The sequence below is a fragment of the Carya illinoinensis genome, chromosome 5 (genome assembly GCF_018687715.1).
Source record: "Carya illinoinensis cultivar Pawnee chromosome 5, C.illinoinensisPawnee_v1, whole genome shotgun sequence".
NCBI classification, from domain to species: Eukaryota; Viridiplantae; Streptophyta; class Magnoliopsida; order Fagales; family Juglandaceae; genus Carya; species Carya illinoinensis.
Window position 1 is genome coordinate 44,266,165 of NC_056756.1, and position 14,723 is coordinate 44,280,887.

Consider the following 14,723-nt stretch of genomic DNA (forward strand, 5'->3'; position numbering starts at 1 on the left):
AAAATGTGATTGAAATACATAACAATTTCATTCTATTTGTGTACTAAGTAAAAGATAGGTATATCAAAACAGATTATAGCTTGATATAAGTCTAATAAAAACAGCAACACATAAAAATATAAGTTGTAGTTTTAATCTTAAGAGCAACATATAATATACAAATATTTTGTAGGACCCTGAAAGTGACTGTAAAGCACTCTCATTGACTTGGTTAATTCAATTTTAATCAAATTTATAGTTAACAAGACACTTAAAATACCCCACATCAAATTAAACATGTCTATATAGATTTAGACATTTTCTACTGTAACTTATCAAATATGTGGATGTATAGTAACTTAGCCAAATGTACACTACGGTATTCATTTCTCACTCCTCTCACCAAATATATGTATGCATTCCAGAGTCATGTTGTTTCGTCTACTATATGGATGGAAATGATGTTGAATTTTTAGTTTGTTGCTTTTATTAGAAGTATTAGTCTGTATTACATTTTCATTCAGTTTAGTTAGTTTAGTTGGTTCCAGTTTAGTTAGTTTAGTTGTGAACCAAGTTAAGTTAGTTTTTCAATTTATTTTTACCGCCTATTCTGGCTTGTATATAAAGAGCATATATGTACTCTGCTTTCATAATAATACATTTTCACTTCTGAGTTCAACATTTATCATGGGATCAGAGAAAATTCTTCCGCTAATTCCTCTGCTTTGCCTGTGGATCCTTCCAATCCATATTATCTTCATCATGGAGATAGTCCAGGCACAATGCTTGTTACTCAACTCCTTACAGGCAATAACTATAACACATGGCGTCGTTCCATGCTCATGGCATTGACTGCCAAGAACAAAGTCTGCTTCATCGATGGATCTGCTCCATCTCCTCCAGACACTTCTCCCTTGTTTCAATCATGGACTCGATGCAACAATATGGTGCTTTCCTGGTTACTTAATTCTCTTTCTAAAGAGATCGCTGCTAGTGTCATTTACGTTGATTCTGCCAAGGAGATGTGGTCTGATCTTCACGAGAGGTTCTCTCAAGGCAATGGTCCTCGGATCTTTCAATTACAAAAGTCCATTGCATCTCTTACACAAGATGATCTTTTGTCAGTGCGTATTTTACTCACATGAAAGGACTTTGGGATGAACTGCTGAACTATCGTCCTCTACCTGTTTGTTCTTGTGGTGGTTTGCGATCCTTGATGGATATGCATCAACAAGACTATGTCATGCGTTTTCTGATGGGATTAAATGATTCCTATTCGCATGTTAGAGGTCAGATCCTTCTCATTGAGCCTCTGCCTCCTATTAACAAAGTTTTTTCTCTGGTTCTTCAAGAAGAACGACACCGTGATATTGGATCTGTTTTAGTTCCTAGCATACCATCTGCTGCTTTCTCTTCCACTACTAAATCTGCTCCTATGGCCAAACCTTCCACTCGCAGACCTATTTGCTCTCATTGTTCTATTCCTGGGCACACTATGGAGAAATGTTTTAAGTTGCATGGATATCCTCCTGGATATCGATCCAAAGGCAAATCCTCCAATTATGCATCCACATCCAATTCTCATCCTTCTGTCAATACTACTCATCATGTTGCCAATTCTACATTGACTCCCTCCATGCCTTTTACTCCACAACAATGTCAACAACTTCTGGCACTTCTTCATCCTGAATCCTCAGATTCTTCACCACCAACAACAAATCCGCTAACATCTCCACTTAATCAACTTTCTGGTAAGTCTTCTATATCTTCTATTTTTTCTCTCAACATAGCAAATCCTACTTCAAATCTTCATAATGAATGGGTCATTGATATTGGTGCCACGGACCACATGGTTCATTCCATTTCTCTTTTTCAATCTTTTAAACCTGTCCACAACTCATTTGTCAAATTGCCAAATGGTTTTTCTGCACCAGTTACATTTGTTGGATCTGTTCGTTTACTTCCTCAGCTTGTTTTACACAATGTGTTGTGTATCCCTTCTTTTCATTTCAATCTCCTTTCTGTTAGTCAACTTACTAAGTCATCTCCTTGTTGCATAACCTTTTTTCATGACTCTTGTATCATACAAGACCTCATCCATTGGAAAATGATTGGGAAGGGTAAAGCCAAACAAGGACTTTATCTGCAGTTTAGTTGGTTTCAGTTTAGTTAGTTTAGTTGTGAACCAAGTTAAGTTAGTTTTTCAATTTATTTTTCCCGCCTATTCTGGCTTGTATATAAAGAGCACATATGTACTCTGCTTTCATAATAATACATTTTCACTTCTGAGTTCAACATTTATCAGCTTTGGTGCTTTCACTGGCCTAAGTCTGCAGTCAGTTGAAAATCCATTCTTTTTTTTTAAGTCTGGGCAGCTGCCATGCCTTGCAAATAGAGCAAATGGTCCTGCATGGAATAAATTTGGAATTTTTGCATTATTAACATAGAAATAAAATATGATAAACCAGGAAAAATAGGAAGTATGCTAAATAAATATAAATGGTACAATTTGGTGGGTGTTCTTTGTTTCATTTAGATTTAAGAGATAGCCAGATTGTATTTAAATACATGTTATTTACATTTGATTGTAAAATTTCTTCAGTCGAAAGCTAAACTTCCAAGGTGGACAAAAGAAACTATCTAAGTAATTAAAACAGAAACCACCAATCAAAAAAAAAAAATGATTTTGACATCGTTGATAGTCACTCTTTTTCTCTCTGCAAAAGGAGTGGAAGGTGTGAGTGCGTAGTGCTGGAGGCAGTTATAATGGAAAAAGGAATCTGGAGGTGGCCCCGGCTAACTCTGGAAGTTTTTTGGAAGCAGAGTGCGGCTGAGGTGCGGAGAGGCACTGGAGGTCAAGGCAGTTAGGGAAGTAGCTTATCCAGACGTAAGTGAAGGTGACGACGTGATGGAAGACCTAGAGGAAAAATGGAAGGAGCTACGGTTGAGGGAAGAGGAAAAAATGGTAATAGAGATTGATGATGAGGTATCGGGAGATCTGTTGATGAAAGAACAGAGGTCTTTACTCGGAAAACTTTGTTCGAACCGGCTGATTAGTAAGGAGGTGATGGAAAGCACACTGGCAAAAATTTGGAGAATCAGCAAGAAGGCACAATTCACTGAGGTGAGTCCGAATACTTTTGCTATAGTGTTTGGTAATATAGCTGATAAACAGAAGGTCTGGTCAGGTAGACCATGGCTGTTTGATAACCAGTTAGTGGTATTGAAGGAGTTTGATGGCTTTACGCCATTGAAACAAGTGAATTTTAACTCAGAAAGCTTTTGGGTAAGGTTTCACAACTTACCGTTATCTTGTATGACGGAAGTTCGAGGTGAACAGATTGGGAGTACAGTGGGAAGGGTGGAAAGGGTGGATGTACAGGGAGATGGCAGCGGATGGGGGAAGTTCTTGAGAGTTCAGATCCATATGGATCTCAATCAACCTCTAGCAAGAGGGAGAACTCTGATGGTTAAAGGCAATGAGATCTGGATCCCGTTTAGTTATGAAAAGATGCCTAGAATATGCTTCTCCTGTGGTTGTATAGAGCATGGTCTAAATGAGTGTAAAGAAGGAGGCAGGATAGTAGGGGATGAAAATCAGTATGGTCAATGGTTGAGGGCTAAGCAAGATTATAGAAATAATTTCTTTGTGAAAATGCAAAAAAATGAAGAAAGGAATGGGTGGTGGAAGGAGAAGGACAACATGCCTTATGCTGAAGGTAGTGGGGGAAGTAATAAAGAGGGGGGCAGTAGAGTTAGGGAAGAAAGTGTAGAGGGATTTGAGGTAAATGAAAAAGGGAAGGAAAGGGGATTAAAGGGGAGTGAAAAAACAAAGGAAGGGGAGGACAGTGGGGATGTAGGTAGTAGTAATGGGGTCGAGGGAGTAAAGGAAAGGGATGAATCAACCATGCTATTTACTATGAATGGCCAAAAAGAAAATATGGAAACGGGGTTGCAGGATGTTGCAGTGCAGTTTGAGACCATGGGGAAGGAAGTTGGTAGTGAGTTGATGAGTAAGGAAGTGGGTAGAAGGGTGGAAGGAAGCAGGCCAGAAAAAATAGGTGTATGGAAGAGGAGAGCTCGAGAAACACAAAACAGAAGAGTTAGTTAAAAAAGAAAAAACCAAAAAGAAAAGGGGAATGTTTGATGAAGAAGGTGGGGGTGCAAACAAGAAAGGGAAGTGGAGTGGTAGTTTTGATGTCCCTATTGGAATGGCGGAGGCTGAGATTCAGCCCCGCCAATTATTATGAAAATGCTAAGCTGGAACTGCCGAGGATTGGGGAATCCTTGGACAGTTCAGGGCCTCTGCTTAATGGCAGAGAGAAATAAACCCAACTTAGTTTTCATAATGGAAACTAAGCTTAGAAAGATGAAATGTGAGACAATAAAAAGAAGATTGGGATTTGAAGGTTGTTTTGAAGTTGAGGCAGTGGGAAAAGGGGGTGGTATGGTTCTGTTGTGGGATGAAAATATGCAGCTGGATATTGTGAATTTTTCACAAAGACAGATTAGTGCTTGGGTAATAGAGGAGGGGGTAAGTAAATGGCTTCTTACGTGCTTCTATGGAGCACCTGAAACAGCTAAAAGAAAAGATACATGGGTAATGCTTAAGAGCTTGAAACCAAAGGGAGGTGAGGGCTGGTTGATAGTAGGGGACTTCAATGAAATTTTAACTGATGATGAGAAGTAGGGAGGAAAGGTTAGACCAGATGGACAAATGGAGTTATTCAGGGAGGTGATGAGTGAAGGAGATTTGCATGATTTGGGGTGGAGGGGAGACAAGTATACGTGGAGCAACTCACATGCTGATTCAACCTTTACTAAAGAAAGGTTAGATAGAGCTGTGGCAAACCCCAAATGGATGGACATCTATTCTGAAGCTTGGGTGGAAGTGTTAGTGGCTAGAACTTCGGATCATAAGCCACTGTTAGTGCACTTAAATAGACAAGATCAAAGGGTAGTGGCACAACTCAGGCAAAAGAAAAGAGGTTTTAAATATGAGGCTTGCTGGGCTTTAGAGAAGGAATGTGAGGTGGTTTTAAGGAAAGCTTGGGGAGAAAATGGACCATAGAACCAAAATGTTATGGGCTTACTGAATAATAGTAGGAAGGCTCTTCAGTTATGGAGTAAGTCAAAGAGGCAGAGGAGTGGGAAAGAAATAGAAGAAAAAACACAGCATTTAAAGAGACTACAAGCTGAGGAAAGCAGGGGTAATGTGGAAGAGATCAGGAAGATTACTACAGAATTGCATCTGCTGTTAGAAAAGGAGGATCTCTGGTGGAAACAAAGGGCTAAAACAAATTGGTACAAACATGGAGATCGAAACACTAAGTATTTTCATGCTTATGCTAATCAAAGGAAAAAAAGGAATTTTATTAAAGAAGTAGAAGATCCAAGTAACAATATGGTTTGTGGATTCAAACAGGTGGAAGAAACATTCAGAAATTACTTTGGCACTGTTTTTCAGTCTACAAAGCCAAGCAAGGTTGAGATTGAAGCTTGTTTAGTGGGTATGGGTGGAAGGATGACTGTGAGGATGAATGAGAAACTGTCAAGAAGATTCACAGCAGTGGAAGTGGAGAAAGCAGTGAAACAAATGGCCCCTCTGAAGGCACCTGGACCAGATGGTTTTGGACCTTGTTTCTATCAAAATCATTGGGGAATAGTATCTGAAGAAGTAAACAAAGCAGCCTTGGCAATTTTGAATGGTAGTCCTTTGGATCCTACTCTCAATTACACTTACTTAGCCTTGATCCCAAAGACAAAGTCCCCTAGAAAAGTGACTGAGTATAGACCCATCAGTTTGTGTAATGTCTTGTACAAAATAGTCTCTAAAACTATCACAAACAGGTTCAAAGGTGTTTTAGCTGAAATAATTTCCCCTAAACAAAGTGCTTTCCTGCCTGGAAGAATAATCAATGACAATATTATGATAGCCTATGAGTTATTACACTCAATGAGAAATAGGAAGAAGGGGAAGGTGGGAAGCATGGCCATGAAGCTAGACATGTCAAAAGCCTATGACCGAGTGGAATGGGAGTTTTTGGAGGCTGTGCTGTGTAAACTTGGTTTCTGTACTCAATGGGTAGATTTAGTGATGAAATGTGTAAGAACAGCTTCATACTCAGTGCTCATTAATGGAATCCTTGGATTAAAATTTTGGCCTTCAAGAGGGTTGAGACAAGGGGATCCTTTGTCACCCTATTTGTTCATTATATGTGCTGAGGGATTAAGTAGTCTGTTAGACTATTATGAGAAGAATCATTTGATCAAAGGGGTGCAAGTGGCTCGAGGAGGGACAAGCATCAATCACCTCCTCTTCGCATATGATTGCATCTTATTTGGCAAAGCAAAAATCGCAGAATGGAGGAGATTACAAGAAGTTCTACAAGTTTATGAAAGGGCATCGGGTCAGTTCCTCAACAAAGAAAAAACTGTTGTGTTCTTCAGTAGCAACTCACATCCAGCTGAAATACAGGCAATAAAGGAAGTAGGCCAGAATTATGTTTGTGGTACATATGAAAAATATTTGGTTCTCCCTACTATTGTAGGGAGATCCAAATTCAACACTTTTAGAAGCCTAAAAGAGAGGATCTGGCAGAGAATTGTTAGTTGGGAAAATAAATTTCTGTCCCAAGCTGGGAAAGAAGTTCTTATTAAAGCTGTATTGCAATCCATCCCAACTTATACTATGGGGGTTTTCAAACTTCCTAGCAGGTTGTGCAAAGATATTAATGGGATGTTATCCAAGTTTTGGTGGGGAAAAAAGCAGGAAGGTAGAGGGATGATATGGAGGAAATGGGAAAGGCTGAGTGAGCAGAAACAGAAAGGGGGAATGGGCTTTAGGGACTTGGAGAGTTTTAACTCTGCCCTTCTTGCAAAACAAGGGTGGAGAATCCTCAAGTATCCTTTTAATTTGGCTGCAGTGATTTTCAGAGAAAAATACTTTAGAAAGGGGAGCTTTATGGAGGCAAAATTGGGATCACAGCCATCCCTCATATGGAGAAGCATCTGTTCAGCTAGGACTATTTTGAAAGAAGGGTTGAGGTGGAGAGTAGGGGATGGAAAGGAGATTAAAATATGGGGTTCGAAGTGGTTGACAAGCCCTACTTCTTATGCTGTTCAATCTCCAGTGAAGGTGCTGTAGGAAGATGCTAAAGTTGAGGAGTTGATTGATACTCAGAAAGGTGAATGGGATGAAGACAAGATTAGAGAAATTTTTGTAACAGAGGAAGCTGAAATAATACTAAGTATGCCCTTGAGCAGTAGAGGAACAAAAGACAGATTGGTATGGGGCCCATCTCAGAAAGGCCTTTTCTCAGTTAAGAGTGCATATTACTTACAGCTGGAATTATGGGGAAGAAACCAAGGGGAAAGCTCATTAGAAGAGAAGAGGGATGATAGATGGAACAGAATATGGGACTTGAAGGTACCAGGAGTGACCAAGTTATTCATTTGGAGGGCTGCAAATAACTTGCTGCCCACAAAAGAAAATTTGTACAAGAGAAAGGTGATTGAGGAAAAAAGGTGCCCTTTGTGTGATGCAGAGGAGGAAACAATTATGCATGCTTTATGGGAGTGCCCTGCAGCCAATAACTTGTGGGGAAATGATGAAAGCTGTGTCAAAAAGTGGGCTAGATCTGAATTGAACTTTATGTCTTTATGGGAGAAATTTATGGACAGACTCACAAAGGACCAGATGGAGGAGATGGCTGTATTGTTGAGGAAGGTGTGGCTGAGAAGAAATGATTGGGTGTTTGAAAAGAGAATGGCATGTCCTAAGAACTCGTTCAGTGCTACAAAGGCAGCTTTGCATGAGTTTCGGGTCTCTCAATTGGCTTCAAATCAGGATGAGATGGTACAGAAAACAGACACAAGAAGGGTAAAGTGGGAGAAACCAGAGAGGGGTTTTGTAAAGGTCAATTGGGATGCATCTTTGGATTTGAAGAGAAGGAAAATGGGAATAGGAATCATGATAAGAGATGAACAAGGTGAGGCTATGGTAACTGTCTGTGATCAGAAGCTGAATGTGGTAGAAGCAGCAGTAGCAGAAAGCTATGCCTTGAGGAAAGCAGTTGAGGTATGTTCTAAACTTAATATTCAAAGGGCCATTTTCGAGGGAGATGCAAAGGTAGTGATCCATGCTGTGATTGGCAAGGATGATGTTTCTTTTAATTTTAGTCCTATTGTGGAAGACGTTCGATTTTACTTTAGCAACAGACCAAATTGGTCTATACAGTTTGTGTCTAGAGTAAAGAATACGACTGCTCATAGCTTAGCTAAAAGAGCTTTAGTTATGAAAGGGGAACAAGTTTGGATAGAGGAGGTCCCAGGTTTTATTGTGGGATGTCTGAAGAATGATAAAGATGTAACAAAGGAAGATGAATGAAAGGTTACGGAGGTTCTTTTAAAAAAAAAAAAAAAGTAATTAAAATAGAAATCACAAATGACGGAAATAATGTTTATTTGAAATAAGAACAAAACAAATGCATATACACGGCTGGAAAAAAGAAGCAACAATGGAAATTAAATGGAAATTACCCTTCTATACATGCAGCTTTTTGCAATACTTATAAAACCGTGGGTGCTTATGAGAAAAGAACACGTACAGTTAAAATATATGAAATGCTTTTATGTTTAACAATTAAATTAATTGGAATCATTCAAAATATCCTCATATCCTAGAAAGAGTTCTTTGAATGGACTCGATGCCACTTTAGATTTTAAGGTTGCTGATCCATAAGTACTTCAAGGTTTACCTACAAGATTGTTGTACAGACCAAAGAGTCTGATTTATTAAGGACTCTAATTTTTACTATTAAAAATGATTATTACAATGTGTTTGCTTCAAAGGGATGTGATTTTCACTATTAGCAACGATAAAAGGAATGGATGGGGTGGAATTTATATTTTATTTAATTAAGAACAAAGCCAAATCAATGCAAAAGAATCAAATTCTCCATAGACATCACAACAGCAAATCAGAAATGAGTAAATCTAATAAATAAGCTATAAATAGAAGGAGATTGTATATTAGACGAGCAGCTATGGAGAAAATGTGAAGAAAGCAAAAATTGGAAGCAAAAGATCAACTCTAAAATAAAGAGCAATAAACAATTTGAAAGAATTCAAGATTTTTTTTTTTAATCAAAAAAAGGGCGAGGTCGCGGCCTCTTATTATTGAGAATTCCTCGCTGTAATGGAAGAACAACCATACTTACAATTTCCAAACAACAAATCAAAAAAAAAAATTACATTAGTGTCAAATGTAAGGAATATCCAATTTATCCATACAAACTAAACTCCGAAGACGCCCTTGCAATTCTACACAAAAATAGCTTGCAGTCACCAAGCGGTCCATTAACTTGGTGATAATATTGACAATATTGGAATACATGGTTTCACCATTTATATATAAAAAATGTTATTACAAATTAATACGGGGATTGCGGCCACATGCCATGCCATCCTAGAAAGAAAATCACCAAAATAATTAAAAGAAAACAATGCTAGCTATTGTTTCACTACCTATTGTCCCCATTTTGATTTGTTTGAAATTATAGTTACACTTTATAACTACCTAACTTTCAAAGCTTTAATTAGTTTTGAGCAATATTTCTACTTCTCATATGGTATTTTGTTATCCACAATCACAATATCTGTTGTGATAAGTTTTTAAGGGACTTGATAGAATTTCAACAAAATGAAAACATTTAAAATGTGATATGCTAACTAGTATGATTAGAGAATATTTATTTATATATAAGAAAGTCACTTCTTAAAGATGGGGACAACTTTTTCCGAACAATATTATATGGGGATTGCACATCCGATCCTTATGACAATACATTGCGGAGGTCTGTACAAGAAATATTAGGATCTTTATAAAAATGTCCTGTAATGATCTCCAAGACATTTACTCTATCGTGCACGACTCCTACAGGCTACACATCCATCACATTCTCTCCACGGTAAAAAAAAAAAAGAAAAAAAAAAGAAAATATATGTACTTTTCGAAATATTGAGATAAAGAAGAATTAAAAGCTGACCTAGATCCATTCTTAATATTAGAATAATTCATAGGAGTCGTGACCAAAAGAAAAGAATACATGTAAACTGTAATCAGTACCATAAGCCCGCGTTCAAGAGAAGTTCACGAGAAAAAGAATTACATGGGTTAACGGAGTCAATTGCGCGTAGTGTGAGAGACGATGCAAAATTATTATTGGTGGTACTAGGACTGGTTTGTCGGTAATTGACGTGTGATTCACGTGAAGAAAATACAAAAAGAAATCAGCTCATGTTAATGCATCGTTTTATACACGACATGTACTTATTTGTTCAGAAATTGGATTAGATCAATCACTCGGTCACATTTTTTTCAACCCAGATTACACGCCCTCCCGGCCCCTATTAAAAATTGGGATGGAGTACTTTTGACAGACTCTCTCAGGACTTTTTGGCATAGTGAAGCATCCAAGAAATGTTTGCTTATGCGAGATGGCGTCGATTGTTGAAGACTATTGACTTTGTGGGTATGGTTCTAGGGGAAGGTGAAGATTCCCATGCCTTGTGATATTGTAGAATCGTCCTAGATAGAGCGTTAGTTGTGACCAAACAATTTTATCGCTGAGCGAAGTGGCTGGTTCTAGCATTCTTGATCATTGTTACTAATACTGGATCTGTAAAATATCATTTTATTCATAATTGAGGGTTCATCTGCTTGACATTGTTATTCATCCCAACCGTACGTACCATCTGATAATTATGATAGGCCAACAGCCTGTGGGATGTGATGTGCCACCTGAATGCCATCCATCTTTACCATCCTCAGTAGATAGGTGCTCTGTCTCTGTGATAATATACTTTTTTGGATAGCATCATAGCTTTTCACCTTTGCAGTTTGAAGGCTGGTATAACTGGTCTTTTTTATTAGAGAATAACTTCTACCGGTGCATCTATCAAAGAGCTTAAATCAGTCCCAATATACACCTGCCACTTAGCCCACCCACTACACCTAAGATGCGCCCACACCGCACCAAATCCAGTTCTCTCTCCCACCCTCGTCTCTCGAAGCCAGTTCTCCCTCCCCTCCCCTCACTCACTCTCGTCTCTCTCTCACGAAGCCAGAGCCCTCCCCTCTCCTCACTCACCCTTGACGCCGTGGGTTCTTCCCTCCCCTCACCCTCGTCTCTCACCGAACCCACGATTAAAAACACTTACCGGTGAAAAGATTTGCTCTTTGCAATTTGTTCAATGTTTACGAGAATCTAAAAACAGGTGGCATATTCTGTCTGCAAAGTCAATAAAAAAGCAAGCAAAAGACAAAAGGACAAAGCACCAAAAAAGGAGAAGAAAAAGCTCTCCATCAAAGTCAAAGTTAGATGATCAGAGGTGGTGGTGAATTAGATTGCCGGATTCCTAGGTTTTTACTTGTTTGGTGGACCTGATTGCGTCTAGTCTTTAACATTCAACGAACTTTCGGCCAATTTTAACAAGTTTTGGGTTTTTTCCTTTTTCTCTATGGCGTAGAGGTGGAACTTTATCTTCTTCTCTATTTTTTTCTCTCTCTAAGTTCTGACTTCTGACCAATCCTATCCTTGTGTGGTTTATTGTTGAAGACTTACTACTGGGTTTTTGTTTTTTGTTGTTCCTTGATCCTGAATAGCCTCTAATTCTATTGCACCTAATATTAGCTGATCGACAAAGAAATTGTGCAGTTCCTCGGTGGTGGAGAAGGTGAGCTTCAGCTTCCTGTAACATTTTGGATGGCTCGACGATGAACTGGCCGCGTGGAACTGGTGGCGGCAATACAACTCGTCGGCTATGAGAGGCAGAGGGAAGGGAAGAACATTTCCTTTAGCAGTGTATTTCATTCTAGGTAGAAATCACATGGGCTGAAGTTTATGGTGTTAATTTATGTAATGCTGAGATGGCATCCTTATATTGGTTGCTGTTAAAAGGCTGAAATCAGCCCGTACCGTCCCAAAGCGTTTTTCTTTTTATTATCACGATTACAGAATAAGCAACTAGGTATGCTGTTTAAGAATTGTGACACTATGGGTACTCCCGAAAATGATCTGTTCGTTTGTGTTCTTTTTCAGCAATTTGCAGAAGAAATTAGTGTTGGAACTGTGACGAATGACAAGAGTATTCTTAAGAATTCAATGCACCATTGGCTATTGACCCACCTTTTTTTTCCCTTCCTTCTGTTTAGTGATTATTGAATCTCAATTATAAATGTGCACTTGAACGGTCGTTCAGATGTTGTTTAGATGTACATGAGTTTTCACCAAATAAATTCCACATTTATGTATATGTCAAATGGTCCTGGATATGCATCAGTATGTGTTTTGAAAAAACTCTAAATGCAGGCACACTGGGGAAGGCCCCACGGACGACGTCCTACATGGAGTTGAAATGCCCTGTTTGGATTAAATGAAACGGTACGTTTCGCGTTGAGTCCGAATGCCTTCCCTCCTTTAACAGTTTAAACGGTGCGTTTCCAATTCCTCCCTCATCCTCCACTGTCTCAAACCCATTTCCATTCTTTCTTTCAGACAAATCCGAAAGGTGCTACCGCCTCCATCACTGTCGCCAGCAGCAGCAACACCACCATCGCCAAACAACCCAGCAACGACACTCAATGAACCCTCCACAGTTGGAGGAGCAGATCCACTCAATGAACCCAGCAACCCGAAGACCGCGTTGAGTCCGAATGCCTTCCCTCCTTTAACAGATTGCAAGGTAACACACGTTAGGCATTTTTTCCAAAAGGTTGATTTTTGGAAGATTTCTTGTAATTTTTTTGCATGTACACTGATTTATTGCTACTGGTTGATTTTTTTTTTTTTTTTTTTTTTTTTTGTGATTTCTAGTATACAACTGGTTGTGTTGTTGAAATAGACTACTGATGTAGATTCTGTGATTGTGTTGTTGAAGTAATTTGTTGATTTGTGAATTTCAAGGAATTATTATTGCATATCATGAATTTATGAATTAAGGGTTCAATATCTGCACTACAATGGTACTGAAATTTAAGCAGAGTATTAGTACTATTGCCTACTGCACTGCATCTGCATCAAACTCTGACCAATCAAATTGATGTAAATCTAGAATTGTCGATTTTTTGCCATCTTGAAGGTGGGCGGGCAGCTTGAAGATTAGAAAGATTAATAGTTGCATATGCCAACAATTACTAAGTTTCCCATCACAAATGATCATTTTCGAAGGATCTGTTCAAACTCCCATTGAATCTTTGGTTCTAAGAAACTGTGAAAATTCTAACTCCAACCTAAGCACCACCTCAAGTCCAAAGATTGTCTTTTCTTGGCAAACAAAAATACTGGTATTCTTTCTTTTTATGTGGGGATGAAGTGGAAAGGAGAGGCAATGTATGATAAAGCTACAGGGTGGAGACATAATCATTCCCCTGAGTTAGTAATTATGTACAAAGCAAACTGACTATTATTGCCTATTAAGCAAACATCACTTAGTGGGTATGTTACTCTTGAACTAATTATTCTGTGAGGTGTACCTCAAGGCATATGGCTTCCAAAACTCCAAAGCTACATCATTTCATAATATAGCCCTAGCTTTATTCGACCTCATTCTTTTTTCCTTTCTATTTTTTTTTTTGTCCCCTCGTCTTAGTAAATCAATGGACCATTCTCTTCGCTAGCTTGACCTTTCATCTTGATTTAGGCCACTTAATGCTCCTTCAACTTACTTTGATCATTATTTCCTTTTCCTTTTTCTGGATCAGACATGCCATGCTAATTTTGGTTGCCCAAATTTATGCACTTTATAAATTCTTTTTACTTTTATTAAGGATTACCCCAAAATAAAATTGTGTTATTACCAACCCTTCTTGAGGTTTGGTTATTTTCTATTCTGTTTGGTTATTACAACAAGTATTAGTTTTCTTGTTGAATGGAAATTTTTCACTTGTTACAATATTTTCCAATAAATGCATGAGATCATACGGCCTTGACAACATGATTAATAATGCACTCTTACCCTGACTAGCTAATATGGCAAATAGTATTGGACCTTTTGAAATATTTCTATTCATTCACATGTATGCTATATGCGCTTGTGTCTGTCCTATGTTATTAATAGGTTATTTGCTTAAGAAAACTGCCATTGAGTCAATCATCTGCAAGTAGTCCATTTAAAAGTTTATACGATCACAAAATCTACTTAAATGTAGATCATCTAAGGCATCAAGTCAATCGTCATCAAGTGTAGTTGATGCGCTTGAAATGGAATCACCAAGTAGGTGTGGCTTGAAAGCACCATTAAAGATCTCCCGCATGGACAAAATGTTTGGAAGGAAATTTTATGCCTGTCAGAAGTATAATACGGTAATTAATTGTCATGTTTTTTTCTTGGTTTTGAATGCATGTACAAAGTTGTTATATTTGAAACATGAAAGTCTTGAATTGTATGTAAGGAGAAGGAATATGTCAATTCTTCATATGGGTAGATATACTTCAGTTGGTACGGGAGAAAATTCTAATAAGAGAGAATGAAGTTTGGAAGAGGGATGATGCTATACTGGATCGCATCTCTCGCATATCTTGTAATAGTTTTTAGTTGATTCGGACTATAGCTGTATCATGTTAGTTTAAATGTAAATAGATTGTTCGGATCGTAACGTATATGCTATATGCTCTATGCGAAGAATTATGGCAACTTATTATGGTAAATCCATACAATCACCTATTTACACATGATAGAAG

The 14,723-nt window shown here is 38.2% G+C and overlaps 1 long non-coding RNA gene across 5 annotated transcripts; it reads left to right on the forward strand.

Moving 5' to 3' along the window:
• The first annotated feature begins 10,376 nt into the window (after positions 1-10,376).
• LOC122308854 lies at positions 10,377-14,676 on the forward strand. Of its 5 annotated transcripts, none has more exons than XR_006242266.1 (4): positions 10,377-10,532; positions 11,700-12,425; positions 12,540-12,726; positions 14,192-14,676. It is a non-coding gene; the product is annotated as an uncharacterized LOC122308854 (long non-coding RNA). The 5 variants fall into 5 exon arrangements; XR_006242265.1 differs by lacking the exon at positions 10,377-10,532 and adding an exon at positions 10,544-11,513; XR_006242263.1 differs by lacking the exon at positions 10,377-10,532 and adding an exon at positions 10,546-11,373.
• Positions 14,677-14,723: the final 47 nt, after the last annotated feature.